General features: G+C 38.8%; 1 non-coding gene and 1 pseudogene across 1 annotated transcript; both read right to left on the bottom strand.

Moving 5' to 3' along the window:
- Positions 1 to 13058: 13058 nt before the first annotated feature.
- LOC115068645 lies at positions 13059 to 14433 on the bottom strand (annotated as a pseudogene).
- Positions 13712 to 13817, bottom strand: LOC115068651. Its single transcript, XR_003847980.1, has one exon. It is a non-coding gene; the product is annotated as a U6 spliceosomal RNA (small nuclear RNA).
- Positions 14434 to 22701: the final 8268 nt, after the last annotated feature.

Raw genomic sequence — 22701 nt, 5'->3', positions numbered from 1 at the left:
TATATATAATTTCTCACATGTGTATGTTTTATAAATAAAAGGATGAATCAAGATGGTACTAATCAGAAAGGTTCTACCTTAATGGTTATCTCTCATAGTACTAGAAGTGCTATGCATGGTGCTAGGGTCAGAGAAGTCATCAACAGTCCTACCCAGCTGTGAATCTTGTGTACTACAAGCTCATGGGTACAACAGTGGCACAAATATTATGGGGGTAACCACCTACTTTCTGCTAGGATTTAAAGTTTGCTCTACAGGAGGAAATGCATGCCTGGTACTGAAAATCTGGCCAAGAACCCATGGTTGGTGAGATCACAGTCCCAAGGGGTGAATCTACTATGTTATTTTGCTATGTGAATATAGTATCAAACTGCCCTCTAAATCTCTATCTCTATATTCATAGATAAGTGCAACTCTCAGACTTCATCAAAGAAGTTTCTTTGTGAAAAAGATGACGGTTAACACAAAAACTCACAACTGGTCAAAGTACAGAGAATAAGTGACTATGGAATGCTCAGGTACAAATGGGACATCTGTATCATACCCACTCCCCCAAGACTCAGGGACCATGGGAGCAGAAAGATTCTAAGAGTCAGAGGTAGGGGAAAACCAGAGGAAAATAGTGTCTTGTGAACATGATAGGACCATTCCACTCATGAACTCACAGCAGCTGTGGTTGCCTGCACAAGACCTGCATAAGATCAGGCCAGTCAACATTCTAGCATGGAAGGGGGAGGGGAATGTGAGGCACCCCCGCCCTTAACTGAGGAGCTATGGGCAGTTTATGGCTTCTGCAAGAGGAAGAATCTGTTTCTTTATGGGTATAGCCCGTGGTAGATCAACCATGCTCCAGTGGATGGTCCCACACCCAGAAGTTTATGAACAGCACAAATTGGAGTTGATAAGATAATAGTTCTTTGAAAAAAGGGGACATGAAGTTGGGGTGGGGTAAAGAGATAGAGGTGAATCTGGGATGGGTTAAGGGGAGGAACTGGTATGGATATGATCAAAATACATTGTATAAAAACCTCAAATAATTAATGCAGATATTTACTTTAAAATAATTTTGACATTCTTCACAGAACTGGAAAAATAATCAATCTTAAAATTTATATGGATACACCTAAGACCCCAAATAGCCAAAGCAGCCCTAAGCAGAAAGAGCAAAGACAGAAGTATTTTAATACCTGTTTACAAATTATATAGAGCCATAGTGACAAAAACAGCATGGTACTCACATGAAAACAGATGTGCAAACCAATGGACTAGAACACTAAGAAATAAACCCACATATTAGAAATAAGATATTCTTTACTGGATATCCATATGTAGAAGAATAAAACTAGATCCATATCTCTCACCTTTCAAAAAAAATCAATTTAAAATGGACCAAAGACTTTAATATAAGACCAGAATCTTTGAAATTGCTAAAAGGAAACATAGGTAAAACTCTTCAAGATATAGGAACAAGCCAGAACTTTCTAAAAAGAACTCCAGTAGGATAATCTCAAGAACTGATAAATGGGAATGCATTAAATTAAAAAGCTTCTGCACAGCAAAAGAAACAATTACCAGAGTTTAGAGACAGTATACAAAATGGGAAAGGAAATCACTGCCAACTATATATTATAGATAGATTCTGGGGTTAACATAAAAAACATATACTAAAAATAAGATTAAACACCAAAAATAAACCCCAAACTTATTAAGCAGTAAAAGCCTTAATGAACTGAATAGACAGTTCTCAAAAGAAAAGAAATGCAAGTGGCCAATAAATATTTGAAAATAGTTTAACATCCTTAGCCATCAGGGAAACAAAAATTAAAACTGCTTTGAGGTCCCATCTGACCCCACTCAGAATGGCTATCATAAAGGAACAAGCCAGAACAAATGTCAGCTAGGGTATGAGAAAGAAGGAAACTTCATTCACTGCTGGCGGGAATTTATCCTGGCATAGCTCCAGAGATGTCACTATGAAGATGTCTCAAATACTTAAAAATAGAACTACTATATGATCCAGGTGTATGACTACTGATTATGTGTTCAAGGACTCTAAAATTCTCCACAGAGATATTTGCACATCCATGTTTGCTGCTGCTGTATTCACCACAGCTAGGAAATGGATCCAGTCTGATGCTCATCAGCAAATGCATGAACAAGGACAATGTGGTACTTATACACAATGGGATTTTATTCAGCTATAAAGGAAAATCAAATTATGACATTTGTAGGAAAATTGATAGAAATTAAAATTATTATGTAAACAAAATAAGCCAAACTCAGAAGAATAAATATCATATTTTCTCTCCTTGTGAAACCTAGATCTAAATTTTTGTGTGTGAGTGGGTATGTAGGCCATGAACCTAGAAAGGGGACCATGATAGTGGGAGCAGAGATCTTAAGGAAAGGAATCAAGAGGAAGGCATAGAACACCGCTGACATGAAAGGAGAAACAGCTCTGGTAGGATGGAACCAGCAAGGTGGGGTTGGGGGGAGGGGCAGTGAGATGATAGATCAAAGCAAAAATACCATCCAGAAATCCTTTACTTTATATATGAAACTTAAAATTACTTTTGAAAGTTATGAGAGATGGTTCAGTGGTGTTGATACCTACTATAAGTAGAATACAGTTGGAACCACTTTAATTTGAAAGTTCAAATGGAATATGTGAGCTGCTAGTGATAGATGTCTTGAGAACCTCCAGAAGGCTGTCACCTGCTGGATCAGATGGACCAACTGTGTGATGGTGCAGCTCTTTCCCCAGCTCCCTAATCTCAGCCCCTGCAGCTGCTTCCACAGAGGCAGGAAAAGGGCCATTTCAAAGTTCTTTTTCTGGGAACAAATACTTGTGAAGACTCTTAAATAAAAACAAAAGTTTGTTATGAGACTAAGGATGTCCCCTACCTGTACAATACCAATAGGTGGGCCCTTATACCAAAAGATCAACAGCGACTCTTAAAGTCATAATCCATCACTACCTTGCTGCAGAGCCAACCAAGCATCATACAATGTGATCAGTGTCAGCCTGATAACAATCTGCTTTTCTTGCTTGCAGAGAGGAGGGCCGACAACCTCTGTCATGATACCTAAGATGTCAAGACACTTAAGATGCTAATCTGAGGTTATGGACCATGCTGGTTTGAAGCTATGCTATCACCAGACCTGGTTGGTCAAGCTCTAGAACAGCATTTCTCTTCATGCCTATCTTTAAGAGATTCCCAAACAATATCAAACTCCCCTCTGTTAAGACTCTCAGGGTTATATATACTGTTTTATTGTTTTTGGTTTTGTCTTGAGACAGGGTCTCATGTATCTCAGGCTGGACTTGAACTCACAATGTAGCTGAGGATGTCTTGAGCTTCTGATCCTCCCGCCTCCATTTCCTTAGTACTGGGATTACAGGTACCAGGGTTATTTATATTGAACAGTAATTCTAAATCGTCCTGTATTTTAGAAACAAAACAAAACAAAGCAAAACAAAATCATTCATATTATAAATCAATGGAAACTCTGTGTGGATAACCCAAACACACACAAAGCAGATTAGGCAGGAAACCTTGTGGGTCAGAGGCTATCAGCGTGCCCAGTTTGCCATATTCTCTCAGGACCTCGAACAGTGCTTGGTAAATAACAGACTCATGATGATTCAGTCTCCTTACCATTCCCAGTGTCAGGCTGCATTTGATGGTGGGGTCGCTGATCATCTGGCTCTCTGCCTCCCTGAAGATGTCCTAGACAAGAGGCAACACAGCTGCCCTAGGCTGCTGAGTCATCTTCCTATCAGGAAATTGTTTCTGCTTTAGCTAAATAGGTAGGCAATTTTCTGCCCATTTCAGAGAGAAAACCTAAGTTTAACAATGATTAAATGTACAGCTCAAGGTTATATGCAAACTCTGGCCCAGTTAGAAATAAAACCCAAGTGGTTCCTAACATTCAATTCTATGCTTACTTCTGCAGAGGAACCTATCTTTGTAATTTACAGATATTGTTCCCAAATCACTCGCTGAAAATTCTGCCCAAATATTGAAGGTAAAATAGCTTCATGCATCCAATAGAGAGATAGTATGCATAAAAAGAAATTTTTCCCACATGAGGAATGAATCAGTGTAAAAAACATTTGTTCGGTCGTTTCATTATAAAATAAGAGCATTCCTCCTGGCTGCCACAAAAATCCAAACGCTCCATTTTGTTACTAAACAATCCCTTTAACACCAATCCAAAAATAAGTCACAATGTTAAAGCAAACATCTTGCAAGCCAAAGTAAAAGGACTGTGCCAAATTTATCAGAGTTAGAGGGGAATTGTGTCAGAACTGTCTATGAGAAACTTTCTATTAGATCACCAGTCAATAGGATACCAGCATCTGCTGATGCCAACTGAAAGGCATGAGTAATAACAGACAGCTTTAGAAAATACATTTCCTTCCACAGTTAGCGATGACTCACTAGAATTCTCCAGATACTATACCACACGGATGACTCAAGTCTACCAAGGACAGAGCACAATCAGTTCTCTTCTTGTGCCAGGATTTCTCCTTTCAGTTATCATTTCTTTGTAAGCTTACTTCCAAGACAGAAAATCTTGGTCTATTCTTCTTCTTTAAAAAAATAATGGTATGTAGGGGCTGGAGAGATGGCTCAGCAGTAAAGAACACCGGTTGTTCTTGCAAAAGACCTGGGTTTGAATCCCAGTACCCACATGGCAGCTAACAACTGTCCATAACTCCAGTTGCAGGGGATCTGACGGCCTCTTCTGTTTTCCACGGGCACTGCACAACATGGGTGCCCTTACCTACATGCAGGCAATACATGCATACACATAAAATAAAAATAATAAATATTAAAAAATAATGGCATGTGTTTTAATATAAAGTTATTTATTAGAGTGTTGCAAAAGAACAGAGATTAAATGCTGTACTTGATGCTAAAAACAATCTTCAACTGGCCCACCTCCTACCACTTGGGAGACTGTGTTGGACAATAACCATGGGTAATTTCCTCTGGACTATGGATTGATCTGTAGAGCTTCTTGCAACTGTGTCAGAACAATGGCTTGCCCATGTAAATTCTTAGTAGTCAGTGGTGGTCTCAAAGATATTGAAACTATAAAACAGTTCATATAATTGTTCTTCTCAATAGTGCAGGAACCTTCCAGTAAAGGTGTCCACACTTATGGAGTACTTTTCTTTCTATCAAATACCTCATTCCATCTCCACATTAATTTTCCCAAATGAATGTTCTGATTATTACATTAGTTTAGTATAGTGATAAAACCGGTCTTAGAATCAGATCATCTGTCTTCAAACTCTAAATACATTTTTCAAATCTCTCATATCTGTGACATGGAGTTTGAACACTGTCTGTATAAGTTTTAACTTTGTGTTAAAATGAATATTAATAAAATGAAGTATTCATAATTAAGAGCATATGCTCAGGGGAGAGACCTTGGATTAAAGTCCTGATTCTGCTTTTCAACTGTCTGAAAAATTGCAATAGTTACTTAGATCTTTGTAGCAAATCACTGCAAAACTTTCTGCCTTGTGACAGCATTAGTCATTTTTTCATCTTTCACAGTTTCTATAGGTCAGAAACTGGGGAGCAACCTGCTTAGGTGATCCTAGAACAAGATCTTCCATGAGGTTTCAATAAGATATTATCTGGTACTGGAAACTGGACAGGGGCTGGATGATGCACTTTCAATAATCTTACCTTGGAAGTTGTATGCCATCACTTTTGTCCTAGTCTATTGTCAGACAGGCCAGCCCCAATTCAGTGTGAGAGGGGCAACTCAAAGGTATTAACCCCAAGAAGTAAGAATCACTGGCGCTATCTTTGCAAAGCACCACCACAAAAAGCCTAACATGAAGCTTTATGAGTTACTGAATCCTTAGTATCTTTAGTTCTTGAAAACTGAGAATGACAACATACTAATAGGGTTGTTAAGAGAATTCATGAATTCATGGATATAAAGTACTTGGCATATAGTAGGTCTCAAAATAATACTACATACAAATACCATTTTAATCCAGTCACAGTGAAACCATTTAAGAATCTTCCCCAAGGATGAAAGAATTAAGTACAGCAAGTAGGTAAAAATATAAATTCCAGGCCTCCCTGCTCTGCCTCATTGACTTCATCTTACATGTATGAGGATTCCTCATAATATTTTAATTTGAATAAAAGATTATTGAGCTAGCCAGGTGTGATGACGCACGCCTGTAATCCCAGCATTTAGGAGGCAGAGGCAGGCAGATCTCTGTCAGTTCAAGGCCAGCCTGGTCTACATAGTGAGTTCCAGGACAGCTGGAACTGAGACCCTTCCTCAAAAAAAAAAAAAAAAAAAGAAAAAGATTATTGAGCTTTAAAATAATAATACTAGTGGCTCTTTATTTTAAGCATCAGGAATCTTTGAATGGAAAGGTATGAGTGTGTATCTTATAGACAATGTTCCCTTCTTATAGAGCTAGTATGTTTAGAAAGCATGCAACATCAATTTTAAGAGAGACCATCTACTCCAGTGTTAAAAGTCTTAATGCTATTGAACCACTCATTTTTCATAGGTATCAAATGGAAACACCAGTATTTGGGATTGCGGAGTGAATGGATTTTGTAAACTCCTGCACATGTCAAAGGTTCACCATGATATTTACTCAAATGTCTATTTTGTTTGTACACTGGTCTTCATTCTAAGAATATGATAGTGAACAAGACAGATACAGTTCCACCTCCCCTCAAGCTTATAGAAAGAAGAAAGTTGGGAAAGAAAATACACAAATAAACGAACACTGCATTTTCATTTTTAAAAAGAATATTTATTTATTTATTTATTTATTTATTTATTTATTTATTTATGTGTATGAATGTTTTGACTGCATGTAAGTGCATCCGTGCTGGGCAGTGCCCAACAGAGGTCAGAAGCAGGTGTCAAATCCCCCTAGAATTGGAGTTATGGACAGTTGTTAGCTGCCATATGGGTGCTAGGAAGCAAACCCAGATCCTCTGAAAGAGCCACCAGTGCTCTTAACTGCTGAGCCATCTCTCCAGCCCTGAGCACTGTATTTTCAAGCAGTGAAAAATGTTGTATATCAATAAGGTACAGTGATATGGGAGTGCCTGAGGAGGCAGGGGAGCTGAGTTCACTAAGGTAGCCAGCAGAGTCCTCTATAAAAGGCTGGTGCTTGAGCTCAGTTGTGAATGATAAGTTGTGAATGAACCAGTCAGGTCAGGAACTGAGAGGAGAATTCACAGACAGGCACTAAACTCATAGCTTGGGAAGACTGAGGTACCAGGTAACCTCAATCCAGTGGAAGTCTCAACATTTGCTAAGTTCTTTGACATTTTGATTTGAAAGATATTCTTAGTAGACTTGTTTCCCTTTGACTATACATCTTCATTAAGGACACTTGGCTAACATTGCTGACCAGAGCCAATGCTTCTCTCATCCAACCCCATAAAATGATGGACCTGACAATAGATGGTACAGCTGAGAATTAACAACCAGCTCTGAATTTAGGCCACTTAGAAAATACAGTGGATCTCGGCATTCAAAGAGAACTTTTGAAAACGGAAGTCAGCACACTGAATAAGTAGTCTACTTTTCCCCAAACTTTGGAATTCCTAGTTTTTCTTGCAACTAATAAACCTAGAATCAAGAGGGGATGGAAAAAGGGAGAAATATAAATGGAGCCTCAAAGACTTAAGGAGAAAAAAAAAGTGAGTTATAAAGTAAGACAAAACTAGGTTAGAGTTAGAAGAGACCTCAGGGGTGATCTTGTCCAAGCCCTCATGTCACACATGAACAAGTCTTAAAAGGAAGTAACTCTGCAAAATATACAGTAAGTGGCTGCAAGGGGCTTTCTCACACACAACACAGTCTCAGGTTCATAAAAAGTAAACAAGGACCACTCCATCCTGAATTCAAGAAATGTTCTACACCCATCCCCCAATCCTGCAGGCAAGATGCCCAGATCCAGAAGGTACTTTTTCTGCAACCTCTTGGTCATGGAATAGCAATAATGACAACTATCTTTTATGAAGTACTTATTTTCAATAAATCCTTCTTCCCTCCTCTTCCTAGATTCTTTCCATCTCTCCATGATATTTGTTTCAAGTAAGCATAGGAGGAAAATAAATCTTTTTAAAAAATATTTTACTTTATTATTTTTATTTTATGTATGTGAGTTATTGCCTGCATGTGTGTAAGTGGATCCATGTCATGCAATACTCACAGAGATTGGAAGAAGGCACCAGATCGCCTGGAACGAAAGTTACAGGCAGTTGTTAGATGCCATGTGGGTGCTGGGGATCAAACCCGAGTCCTCTGTAAGAGCAGTCAGTGCTCTTAACCACTGAACCATCTCTCCAGCCCTGGAAAATAAATCTTTAAAATACACCTTAATAAGTGGAAGCACTGAGCATTATGGAACTGATTAGAGGTTCCCAACCTGATCCAGGGGAGGTGGGAATGAGGGAAAGTGCCCTAAGGAAAAGACATTTAAGCAAAAAATAGGAGGGGATGGGATGTGGTCATAACATTATAGGCAAATAGAACCACACTCTTAAAGGCCAAATGAAAAGCAATTCGGAAGCACAGTTCAAGAACTAAAATCAGTTTAGTGAAGCTGAAGTCTAAGATATATAAGCACAAAAGACAGGCCAGGCCAGGTCTATACAGAAAGATATCAGTGGCTTGCACTAGTATGCTTTAAAAAAAAGGGGAGGGGGATGGAGAGACAGGTAGCATTGATATGACAATTAACTGAAGACAGGGGTAAGTGGCCTGAAGGTGAAGACAGGGATGCCGCCCACACTTCGGATACATGGCTGCATGAGGGACCTACTTACCAATCTAGGAATGCTATAGGAAGATTTTTTGTTCAGACTGGGGATAGAAATGAGTTTGGTTTTGGACAAATTGAGTTTGCGTTGCCTATGAAACACTTAGGCAGAGAGTGTCCAGGAAGCAAGTGAACAAAAATGCAGGAAGCACAGGAGAGAAATCTGGAAAGAAATATAGCTTCATGAGTCATCAATACATAGCTAAAGATAGATTCAATTACCTCTTGCTTTTGGATGACAAATATGAAACAAAAATATGAAATCGCTTACCCAGGACCACGCTCCTAAGTTAAGAACAAGGATTTAGACCTATTTTTTCTGACTCCTCTGTCTGTGCCTTTCTCCTGGGGCCTTAGAGCAGTAATGATGTGCTCTGATGAAGTGGCAGAAAGTATTTCCAGTATGATTTCTGTAGAATCATACTCTTTTAATTGCCAATACATGTTGCTATTAAGAATAAAGAAATAGGAATATGTCTTGGGTGATGGCCGTGTATGTTTTACAGCTTGTGCCCACTCACCTTGTTCTTTGGATACAATTCCAACTAGAAATCTCTAAGCTGAAGAAATATAGTAACATCCCCCACATGTTCCCGTCCTAGTCCTATAATCTTCAAGCTGCCTTCCAAATAGGCCCTTCTTTTCACAAGTATCAAACTGTTATCTATGCTACCCAAGACTGGTAGGCCAACTGGTCATTTGTGCTACCCAAGACTGGTAGGCCAACCGGCCATTTGTGGGGCAATAAAATAGAACTGGTGACTTCTGGGGTAGATGAGTAAGTAAATTAAATGCTTTAAAAATATTCTGTGAGTTCAAGGCCAGCCTGGTCTACATAGTGAGCTCCAGGACAGCTGGGGCTACAGGGAGACCCTGTCTCAAAAAGACCAAAAACAAAAAAATACTCTATATTAAAAACTCATTCAATTTTATGTCTTTCAGGGCTTATACTGAGTTCAATATTGTATAACTATTAATTCATCTGTGAACCTAGAAACTTACAGGCACTTGTGAAAGAGATGTACTCTTGCTCTGGAGTGTGCTACTGAATATGTTAAAGCTATAATGAAATGCTTCTTCTAATCATGTAGTTATTAAAAAAATTTTTTAAATACACTATATTGAGCACCAAACAGTGACCAGAAAGAACCTGAGGCCCAGCATCCCTGCCAGGCTCTCCTGAGTGGCTGATGCTGGCCCTGTCTGTGGTCACCAGGGAATCTTACCTCAGCAAGTAAGAGAGTGACTGAGGAGTCAAGATGGCGGTGACACACCTGTGGGTGCCCGAGCATCAGTGTAGCTTGGCATGGACTTAATGTGTGACTCCAGTGAGAGGATGTCTCATCACTTGTTTCCCCTGACTACTGGGAGTGGGATGTGGAGACTAAGGACACTGGGTAAGAAAACTGATCCTTGACCAGGAAAAAGAAAACACTAGGTCTGCCTGCTTCTGCTTTGTCCAACATTGGGCCTCCTGTTCTGTCTCCCAATGCATGGCTCTCTCAGGCATGGCTCTGGGGTTCGTGGTGACAAGGCAGCAGCATCAGAAGCTGGGTCATGGGCCATGGCCACCCATCTGGGAGCTTGGGGCTGGGCAGCTGACGTACCCAGGCTGGGAGCTACAAGCATTCTACTGTACTGCATCCCCAGCAACTGGCTAGCTGAAGACTAGGCCTGTGGTTAGCCACAAACAGCACACTCATAGATGGGCCAACCTTTATCACCCAGGTAACCAACCCCAAGAAGGATAAAGGCCAATCATCAAGTACAGGTAAAAGGACTTGGCAAGTAAGGAACAAAATAACTGGGGAAAGATGGTGCCAGAGAAATAAGGTAGGCACAGTGGTTCTTGGCAAAACATGACTCTGGTAAGATATCTCATCACTGGCTCCCCCAGGCCATGGAGTAAGTTGTAAAACAAGCAGACACCAAAAAAGCCAACCAGATCCTTGATGGTGAAGAAGAGGAGCTAGATATGTCTCCTTGAGCAAAAGGAAAAGTGGTTTTCTCTAATATTGTTATCCTCCTAGCTAGAAATTCAAGCCAGCAAACACGTTTCCTACACAGAAGACAAAAATGTTCTTCTTAAACACAAGTATAACCATGTGGACACAGTGATGAAGACAGGAAATTAATAAGAACCAGAAAAATTGAAATTGTGACCCTCCCTGGAACTGTGGTTGCCTCCCGTGGCCTGAGGCTATGGTTCCCTCCTGTGAATCTGAAGTTCTGGTTGTCACTCATGAACTTGGAGCTGTGGTTCCATGAGCCTGGAGCTGTAGATTCCTCCCATGAGCCTGGGCCTGTGGTCTCCTCCTGTGTACTGGAGTTGTGATCCCTTCTTGTGAACCTGAAGCTGAGATCCCTTCCTATCAGCTGGAACTGTGGTCCCCTTCCATGAACCTGGAGCTGTAGTCCCTAACCATGAATTTTGGTTCCATATTTCTCTGGTGCTGGGCTGATGGTGGGGCAAATTGGAGAATAAAGGACTTCCTGATGTTGGGCAGCACTTTCAGCCTTCTCTGAGTGGCTGTATTCCCTACAACCCCCTCCCCCAAGGTCTCAGGTTGTGCATGGCAATGGCTTTACCTCTTGTTGGGCTTATCCTGGGGACAAAGGGGGTTTCTATCATTTTCAGATTCTAGTCTTGGGAAGACTGATTTTCTAGAATGTACTTCCCGCCTCCCTCCAAGGCCAGCTATAGTCTTGACTCCACACATGGTTCTGGGCATCCAGCCCTTGACTTTGAACCTTTCCCATTCACAGGACCAAGAGGTTTTCCATCACCTTTCTATTACTCTTCTACAGCCCAAGTGTGCCTTCACCTGCACCCTACAGAAAATGTAGAACACAAAATTGAACTTCTAGAGATAAAAATCACAGACTGGGAAGTTATAAATTTTAGAGAATACTTTAATAACTTTAATACCTAAATTGATATAAAATCACAAACGAAAAATACATGATTGTATTTTAGAATGTAAATTTGCCATTCTATATGTTGACTATAATTTCTTAGTATTATTTACTGGCAAAGCTGTATTACAAGTTTCAACAATACTGTGAAATTTCTCATTGTTGCTGTAACATGAGTTTGGCATTCATTCCCTTTCCAAACTCTCCAACCTATACAAAGTTTTTCAATGAAATACTTTTATTTTTTAGAAGCAGTGCTAAAAAGTGTTGAATTGGAGACATGATATTTGGAAATAGTTAATTGTAACCTTTATCTCATTAAATTGACTTATCTTCACATAGATGGAACTGGTAGAAGGAGCCAGAGGCTCCTCCCAAGCCCATGTGACCCCTGAGGAACAGATCCTCAAACAACCTTAAAAGTAAAAATAAGGCTGGGTGTGGTGGTGCACGCCTTTAGTCCCAGCACTTGGGAGGCAGAGGCAGGTAGATCTCTGTGAGTTTAAGGCCAGCCTGGTCTACATAGTGAGTTCCAGGACAGCTGGGGCTAAAGGGAGACCCTGTCTCAAAAAGACCAAAAAAAAAAAAAGTAAAATAAATTGATTTATCTGGGCCAACTGTATTGCCTTAAACACCCAAAAGGAAAGAAACAATCCCAGACAGGAGATACCTTCCTTTGAGTTGTTGGACAGGGTGGTTGAAGAGACTCCCAGACAGTAACCCAGCATAGAACTGGGAAAATGAACAGCAGACCCCAATCTTACCTAAAGGAATATTGACAACTGATTGCTGCTAGATGAGAAAGAGCTGATCTTCCTGAAACAAAGAACTCTAGATAGGCTGACTAGATTCATCAGATGGACAAGCACTGGAGAACAGCTGGGGACACTGACAACACAGTGGACAGTGACAGGGATGACAGAGTATATTGGCTCCAATGGGGCAGGGAGACTATGGGAGGGGGCCATTTGGGATGTGGGTATATAGATGAATAAGATTGTTCAGGATGTTCTGTATGAAATACGGACAAAGAAATTAACAAATAAAAAAAATGAGTTAATTTGAGGAAGAAGCATAAGGAAAAAAAAAAGAACCTGAGAATGAATTGACCATTTCAGGTGTATTATTTCATGGTCTTCATGACACAGTGGAACACAAGGGGATATTCAGAGATAAGAGTGAAAACTAAGCACTCCACCAAGGGATATTCCTCATGTGACAGCTTGCTCGCTGTTCAGTCTTTTTGTCCAAACAAGTATCTTCTGAATTTGTAAGGTTATTTCTTGTCACCACTTTCATTTTTCTTTTATACTATAAAAACTTTAATAACCAACAGAATCCATTTCTTACACTAGGACACGAAGCCCCAGCCTTCTTTAGTCTTCTGGCACAGCACAAACAGGTAGTGAGATGGCTCATCTTCCCATGAATAATGTTCCCATGTCGAGGTTTTTCCTCACATAAGCTATACAGCTTCAAGATATTCTGACAATCATCCATATTTTCTTATCTGTTTTCCGCTCATAAAAGATTTCTGATTGTTCTCCCACGCTTGAAATGGTCTTCCTGACTTTCAGAACTGTGAGCCAAATCCAAGAATTCCACTGAGTTGCAAGGGTTAAAAAATTTGGAATGTTCCTCCTGTATATAGACATCTTTAGGTCTAACAACTGGAGCTGAAATGGTTCTCCAACAATCAGAGACATCAGTTCCTTCAAGTATACTGCCACTCATCCTCAGAGGTGTCTTCCACATCCAGATCATCACTTCTCAGGCTCATCATCTTTCCCCATTTCAGTCCTTTCTGTAACTCACTTTCTTACTTCTTCATTTGCTTGTCCATTATCAGCAACTTCAACTTCTATCCCAATACCTAATTGCTCTGATACTGACTCACTCAAAAACCACAAATCATCTGTAGTGCCTGAAACAACAGCAGTACCTACATCCAGATTTGTCAAAAATATGGAACACTTACAAATTTGTGGGTCATCCTTGCACAAGGGTCATGATAATCTTCTCTGTATCATTCCAACTTTAGTATATATGCTGCCAAAGCAAGCACTCCATCTTCATTCTTAACTGTTGTGATAGCACCCATCTACCTCAAGTACCACATTTACAAAACTAGGTGTTTCCTCTGGCATGCAGCCATCTGGGAGAGACCAGCTATCTTTAATGCTTTCTTTCTCATTCCCATGTTTAATGTACAACCTATCCTGGAAATTCTATTCCCTCAACATCCCTTAAATTTTTCCATTTTCCTTTATCTCTATTGCCATGCTTTTGACTGTCAGCGGTGCTGTTTTGGGAGGTCTTACAAGGAGTGGCCATGCTGGAGGAAGTATGTCACTGGGGGTGAGCTTAGAAAGTTCTTAAGCCTTGCCAGATTTTTAGTCACTTTCTGCTTCCTGTGCCTGCTTGAAGATGTGAGCTTAGATTTCTGCTCCTGCTCCAGCCACCTTACCATGCCTCCCCACCATGACAGACTCTAATGCCTCTGAAACCTGGAACTTTCCTGTAAGTTCCCTTGGTCACAGTGTTTTATCACAGCAACAGGAAGTATATTTTAGTATCCATGGCTACTACCATGGCCCAACACCTGACCTCTTGTGGCCTCTTTTGCCGATCTCCAGTTTGTGCTTCCCTGCAGTCACCGCCAGCAGCGGCTGCTCCTCCATTCTCGTGAGTGCCGCTACTTCGTTCTCACAGGCGTTGAGGCTGCTTCTCCACTCGCCCTGGGCTGAGGCCACTCTTCTGCCTGCCCTGTGCTGCCTCCTGTCATCGCTGCTTCTGCCCAGTCCCAGACCCCAGGGCTGGTGAGAGACTGTGTCAGTGGAGCCTCATTCAGACACAGGAGACCAGGTTCAGTGACACAGGTCTGGTTTATTGCAGGAAGGCACAAGCTTATATAGGGATAGTGGTCCAATCACAGCACAGCAAGTAGGATACCTTATTAGCATAACAGATTTAGCATCTTATCACAGTACAGCAAGTAAGATACCTTATTAGCATAACAGACTTAGCATCCTATTAGCATAACAGACTTAACATCCTATCACAGAATAGAGGGTAGGATACCTCATTAGCATACTGGGTTTCAGATTACAGAGCCAGGATTCCTGGACCCTGACAGTTACAATATCACCCTAGACTCAAGCCTGTCTCCACACTTCCCAATATATGCAGAGTAGCTTTCCTGAAAATAAGTTCAGTCTGGCCACCCCTGAAGGGTCTGCCTCCCTGTCTTTCCCAAGCTCACAAGATTTCATTCCTCTAATTCTGTCTCCTCCAGTCTCCACCTTGCCCTCCAGTGTTGGCTCTTACACCTTCAGTTCTCACTGCTTAGTATGTGCTTCTCATCTAACCCCCTCCTGAATCTCGGACTACGTCTCAATTTTCTTTCCTCTTGAAGAGTTTCCCCTGCCTTCCAGTTATCAGTAGTACTGTGTGTTAATTATTTTATCATATATTCCTATAATTTGACTCATGTCTTTCTCCTCTACTAGATTAAATGATTCATAAAGGGTCATATACAATTTGCTTACTCTCATAGCTAAGCCTTTATTCAAAATTTATGACACTGTCTAGACATCTAAGAGATGCTTAAGAATTTTGTTCATTGAATGGATGGATGAACTATTATTTCTTGTTCTTAGATTTTTTTCCAATTAAAATAGAATGTCATAGCTGTATGTGGTGGCACATGCCTAGCTATGTGGAAGGCTGAGGCAGGTGATAACAAGTTCAAGATCATTTTGGCAACTTAGCACCCTGACTCAAAATAAATTTATGCTCCTTAATTTTTTTATTTTCTGAAAATTTCCTACATGAATACGGTATCTATATCATTTCTACCCCTTCCTGTCCTCCCCCAACTCTTCCCTCTACTCCTCAATTTGTGACCTCTTCTTTGATTCTTGTTACATATGTGTGTATAAATATGTGTGTGTACATATGTAAATGTATACATATTCTACAAGTTCATTTCATGGTACTTGTGTGTGCATGTGTTTAGGGCTGATCTGTTGGATTTGGATAATCTATTAGGGCGCCATTAATTGCCTATAGTTCTTCATCTACAGGTGGGGCCTTGTGAAATTTCCCCTATCCACACTGGCATGTTAACTGGTGTTGTCATTATGCAGGTCTTGTTTAGGCAACCACATTGTTCATGGGTACAGTTTCCTGTCACATCTAGAAGACAGTATCAAGCAGCAGGCACTGTCCCTCTGGCTCTTACAACCTTTCTGCCAGTCTTCTATGATGCTTCCTCAACCTTAGGTGTAGGGGTTGCACTGTAGATATATCAGTTGGGGTTAGGCACCTGATGTTCACTTATTCTTTGCATTTTTGACCAGTTCTGGAGGTTTGTAATAAGGGAGAGAGGAAGGAGAGATAAATAATACTAAAACTATCCAAAAACAGAGGTGTATATGATTTCATAATCTTACTTTTTTAACTTAAAAAAAAATGTTATTATTTTTATTTTATGTGTATGCATGTATTGCCTGCATAGAGGTAAGTGCACCCGTGTTGTGCAATGCCCGCAGAGGTCAGAAAAGGCTGTTGGATCCCCTGGGACTGGAGTTACAGACAGTTGTTAGCTGCCATGTGGGTGCTGGGATTCGAACCAGGGTCTTCTGCAAGAACAACCCATGTTCTTAACTGCTGAGCCATTTCTCCAGCTCCCAAAATCTTACTTTTTAAAAAATGTGTGTGTGTGTGTGTGTGTGTGTGTGTGTGTGTGCGTGTGTGTGTGTGTAGCTGAAGGCTAACAAAAATCCCAGTGCTAAGCAAAGGAAATCTCTCTTACCTCTCTTAGTGTTGTTGGACAGTGCAGTCCAACAGACTCCCCAAAACAATTATAGGCTATTGCCACAACCCTTGGGTACTTCCCAGATCTTGAAGTTAAGACCCTATTGCTGATGACACCAAACACTTCAGACACAGGACCTGGAGAAATTGAACTGGAACTGACCTAGAAAACCTCCTCCCTGAAGACTAGCTCTCATAGTATTAGAATGTGCTATGCAAGATACCAAAGGAGAAAAGTAATCAATAGTCCTAACCAGCTGTAAAGCCCACAAACCGCAACAATTAGCAGAGCAGCAAATATCCCTAATGGTGCAATAATGGCACTTTTATCTTGGAGGTAACCAACACTTGTCTAATTCTATTCAAGTCCAGCTCAATAGGAGGGAAGTCTTGACCAATACTATAAACTTAGCCAAATACTGGTGGCTGGAGAGGTTTTAGAGCCTAGAGGAGAACCTGCTACTGTCATTTCCCTAAACTAATACAATTTTTAAATACTTATCTTTAAACACACAGGTAAGCGTAGCTCTCACCCCTCATCAAAGAAGTTTTTTATTCAAAATTTAAAGGACTGGTAATGTAGCTCAGTGGTAGAGTCCTGACCTAGCATACACAGATCCTGGATTCAATCTCTAGTTTAAAGGGTAGGCTATGTGAATCTCAGTCAAGCATGATGGTACCCACCTATAATCCTAGCACTGGAGAGACTGAGGCAGTAGGAGTACAAATTTGAGCTTGGGCTATACAGTGGGATTGTGTCAGAGAGAGAGAGAGAGAGAGAGAGAGAGAATATGGATATGAAATCCTAACATAAAATTATTTTCCTCTCTAATACTATGATTTATCTGAAAAAAAGTGAGAAATTTTAATCTTTGTTTAACAGGCATATATGGATAGCAGCCATGATTCTATAATCCAACATCTTCCTTTTTCAAAATTATTAATGGATGTTTAAAAAGTTGCAAAAAGAAGAACATATATATGTGTGAATAAGGTTAAGGGAACCATATGCTTTGATGCCACAGTAGACAAAATGAATTTATGTGTCCTTTATTCATTCCATATACTTCTAGGTTTCAGAAAGTATAACTAAATTGGGCACTAATAAATGTGATCTTTACAGGTCATAAAGAAAAAATTAACAGTACTTTTCTCACCCTACCCCACCTCTGTTTAACCCTCTTCTCCCTCCCTCCATTTGTTTTAAAGCTCTTGTCTCAGTGGAAAAGTACTCTTACACTGTTTTTAACTAAAACTTTCAAAATCTTTTTATTGTTGTTATTTCCATGAAAACCAGAGATAAATGTGGGTATGCCACTGAGTTAGGAAAGAGTCATTGAAATACAAAAGCATTGTTCTTCATTTTATTTGGCTTTAACAAGCAAAGATACATGCACAAAATTCTGCCTATAAGCAGTCCTGTTCTGATGTATTAAATTCCATTAACAAAGACTGAGGGGACACCAGGTGGTAAAGAATTATAAGAACTGGAAAGAACATTAAGCAAATTGAAAAAAAGCCAGAATTCTACTTTTTTGCTCCATCACCTCATAGTTATTTGACAAAGCATTTAATCTCTCTCTGAGGCCAAGTTTCAGGAGCTATAAAATATGTCAGTGATCAAAATTTGGCTCAGAGATACATGTGCCAGTGCACATCTACAATCCCAGCACTTGGAAGTCTGAAGTAGGAGAATTGTCACAAGTTTAAGGTCACTCTGGGTACATAGCAAATATCAGGTCATCAACATAGTAAGACCTGTCTCAAACAAACATGATTTTATTCAGGAGAGCAGACTAAGATATGTGCTTACCTCCCTCCCTCCCTAGAGACAGCTCATGAATCAACAATAAAGATCACGAGAAAGGTGGCACATCCATTACAGTACTAGGCACTGAAGACTTCAAAATGGCTTTGCTTTAAGAACAGAAACATATCCCAGGACCCATGCAGAAGGCTGCAATAGAGATAGGATTTGGAGTTGTTCTTCCTACAAGGGGCCAGGAAAGAGTCAAGCCCCAGAGTTAGTAGCCATGATAGCAGAGGTGGACTAAGGATGACAAGCATCAATTAACTAAATACATACTATTAAAGCAACACCACCAAATTTTCTCCTTATTCATAAATTCCACATCCAAACAGAAACTAAGGAAAGTTCAATCAGCTCCTCATGGAAATAATCAAACCCGTAATTCATAAACATAAATGGAAAGTAGGGGTTCCTCTCAGTTGAGAAAAAAATCCAACTTATAGAAAGTAAATAAAAATTGAAAAAAAAATTAAAGACACTAAGAAAAAGCTTAGAAATACAGAAAAGAATCTAGGAGCGCTAAAAGGCATCTAAGCAGGAATTATGAAAACAAAATAAACATAAGCTTTAATAATTATATAATTCAACAAGAACTAAAGAAAGCTTAGAGTTGTCAGATTGAAAGAACTCATTATGTTGAAATGTCTCAAGGTAATACACCCCAATGACAAAGAAGCAAACAAGTGGAGGATAAAATGGAGGAGTCGGCTTATTGAAAAATGGAAGACAAAAAGCAAGCTGCCATTGCTGTTCCAAGCACTGATAAATTTCAAACAAAAAGTAGTCGGAAGAGATAAAGAGAGCCACTACATATTAATAAAGGGAACAATCCATCAAGGTATAATAATCATAAATATGTATGTGTCAAACACTGGGGCTCCTACTTTCACGAAACAAGCAATGAAAGAGCACAAAAAATCAGATAGAAATATAATGGGCGATATCAGCACCTCACTGTCCTCTTCAGAAAAGTCATCCAAACTAAAAACCAACAAAGACATTTCAGAGTTAAACTTTATCATAGATCTATTTGATTTAACAGATAACTACAGAATATTCCATCTGACAGATACAGAATACGTATATTCTCCACAGTCCATCAAACTGTTTCTAAAATAGATTATATTGTAAGTCATAAAGCATGCTTTAACAAATATGAAAAAAGTAATATAATATCCTCAATATTATCAGATCATAGTGCAATAAAACTAGAAATTAGCAGGAGAAACCATGGAAAGTAGATAAACATTAGCAGACTGAACAATGCACTCTTGAAATATCAGTGAGTCAATGTAGAAATCAGGTAGGTAATTTAAATTTTTCTAGAATCAAATGAAAATGAAAGTACAATTTGTCAGAACCTCTGGGTTACAGCTAAGGTAACTCTAAGAGGAACATCTATAGCCCTAAGTACCACACTGCAAAATTAGAGAGTGCTCAAGTAAATAATAACACACCTAAGGTCTTAGAAAAACAAGAACGAATCAATCCTGAAAGCACTAGGTGGCAAGAGATAATAAAAACCAAGGGAGAAAATGAAATCAAAACTAAAATAACAATACTCACGATCAATCAAAGAAAGAGTTTGTTCTTTTTGAAAATATAAACAAGACTGTCAAATCCCTAACCAAACTAACCAAAAGAAAGATAGAAAATATAGACTAATAAAATTACAAATGAAAGAGGTTGTTGCTTTGTGGGGGTTTTTTGGGGGGGCAGGTCTTTTTTTTTTTTTCCAGAGCCGAGGACCGAACCCAGGGTCTTGCACTTGCTAGGCAAACGCTCTACCTCTGAGCTAAATCCCCAACCCCGAAAGAGGTTGTTATATAGACTATAATGAAATCTGGAGGATCATTAGGACTCCCTTTGAAGACATATTCTAGGAAACTAGAAAATCTAGAAGAAAAAGATAAACATCTAAATACAAGTGATCAATCAATATTAAATCAAGAAGACATAGTCATCTTAAACAGATCCCTAACAATCAATGAGATTAAAGCAGAAATAAAAAGTGCCCCACAAGGAAAAACTCAGGCCTAGATAGATTCGCTGCAAATTCTATCAAAACTTTAAGAAAAATCTAACATCAAATTTTCTCAAACTATTCTACAAAATACAAAGAGAAGGATCACTACCAAACTCATTCTATGAAGCCAGAATTACCCTACTATCAAAAACAAAAACAAAGAAAAGGAAAAGAACAGACCAATTTCCCTGATGGGCATAGACATAAGAATTCTCCCAAAGTTCAACATCCCTTCATGATAAACCCCCAAAGAAATAAAAATATTAAGAAATATTAAGAATAAAAATATTAATATATATCAACATAATAAAACCTATGGAGATGTTTAATCTTGATTTCCCATTAAAAGTTTTGTGGGGAAAATAACTGATTTCCTCTCCAAAAGAGACAGATTGACATTGGATTTTTAAAATTATTTTTAAATGTGTATGAGTGCTATACCTGAAAATAGATAGGTACACCTGTGTTGTGCAATGCCCACGGAGGACAGAAAAGGGCATCAGAACCCCTGAAACTGAAGTTATGGACAGTTGTTAACTGCCATGTGGGTGCTGGGATTTGAACCCAAGTCTTCAGCAAGAACAACCAATGCTGAATCATCTCTCCAGCTCTGACATTAGATTATTTTATCAGTTAACCTTAGAACTCGAATATATGCAGAGAACTGCCTTTAAAGAGATTCAAGGAAATTATTTCAAAGCTATAATTATACGTTTTGCCAAGTTTTCAAATCATAAAGTTTGTGTAGGCAGATTTTCAAATTTGTTATGACTCAAAAAAAAAAAAAAAAAACAAAAAACTTCCCCAATCCATTTTATTATGAAAACTGCTTACATTACATGTTGCTAACACAAAAAGGAACCTCAGCAAGTGGATCCTGCATAGCTGTGATTCATCATATGCCAACAATCACTGCAGCTGGGACATGGCTTTAAAGTGAAACTTCTATTGTAACAAGGGAAAAAAGGCAGGCAATTTAAAATTCCAGGAAAGACAAAAAACGATATAAGAAAACCATTTGTCTAAATGTGAAACAAATTTAAACACTGTATCATAAGCTTGAAGGATAACTAGTTGAAAAAGTTGTCTCATTTAATGTTGATGCTAGAAATAGTCTCCCTTCTAATTATGTAGACTTAATTACAAGGCTGATTTTCTCCTCTGTGAAACTAATCACTAATTAGGCTAATCACTAGTTAGTGATACTAATTATATAAGTAAAATTTTTAATATTTTAGAAACAGCTATAAACATGGCATGTAAGACAAGACTAGTTACAACAGAAAACAAAATTAAAAAACCTTAAGTTTGAAAGTAAAGGTTGAGTTGATATAAGTTAGGAATAAAAAGGGGAGTATTAGGTGGAGGAAAGTGTAAGAGTTTAAAGCTTTCATCTTCCATGAATGGAGTTACTACACATTTTTTCTAAAGTTGAAATATGTTATTTAATATTATAAATATATGGGAAAACTATATAGAATATAACCAACAAAAAAGTTGAGAGAACAACTTACTATAAAGAAGTTATATTTCACCATCTGTAGAAAAAGGAAATAATAGAGTCTGTTCAAGGCTGATAAATTAAGAAAGAACCACAAAAGATATTATTTGACATTATGGTAATAAATATCAGAAGGAAAAACAGAAATAGATGAAAATCGCCAACTCTGACAAGTGATGTGGAAAGAAGCAGAGATGCAGTAATCTCGTTCAACTTAGTAAGCTTCTGTAGCATTGGGTTTATTTTGTCTTCCACAGGTACAAGTTTTGTAGCAATAATAAAACTTTCTGACACATTTCATTAAATAATTAAAAGAATTAATTAAAATAATGTACAGGAAAGCATTTTGAAAAAAATTCTAAGCGCTAAGATAAATGTAAATAACATTAAGAAGGTGGTGTCTTGTAGATCTAGATTTGGACAGGAACATGATGCTTTCCTTAATCAGATCACACTTTTTTTAAGGTGCCAAGATGCAGATTAAAAGGGAAGTTTTCTCCAAAATGCTGACTATAAATATTTAAATGAATAAATGTGCTGAGAGAAAGAATTTGGAAGACTGACAAGAAAATTCCAAAAGCCAAGGCAGAGACAAAACAATTGTGTTTCCATCAGATTCTTTCTCTAGACCAAATGTTAAAAGGAGCTGAAGAGCTGCAGCAACACCATCATCTTAGGAAGCACCACGGCAAAAACATTTGTTAAAATACAGACTCATGTCCTTCCATCGGAGGCCATTTGCAGACACTTTTTGTAAACAATCTCATGTTCTAGGAATACCCTTTCTCATAACT

Source organism: Nannospalax galili, unplaced genomic scaffold, assembly GCF_000622305.1.
Source record: "Nannospalax galili isolate Female #2095 unplaced genomic scaffold, S.galili_v1.0 scaffold388, whole genome shotgun sequence".
Lineage (NCBI taxonomy): Eukaryota > Metazoa > Chordata > Mammalia > Rodentia > Spalacidae > Nannospalax > Nannospalax galili.
The sequence above is the reverse complement of the archived record's forward strand: the minus strand, read 5'-3'. Positions and strand labels throughout refer to the sequence as shown.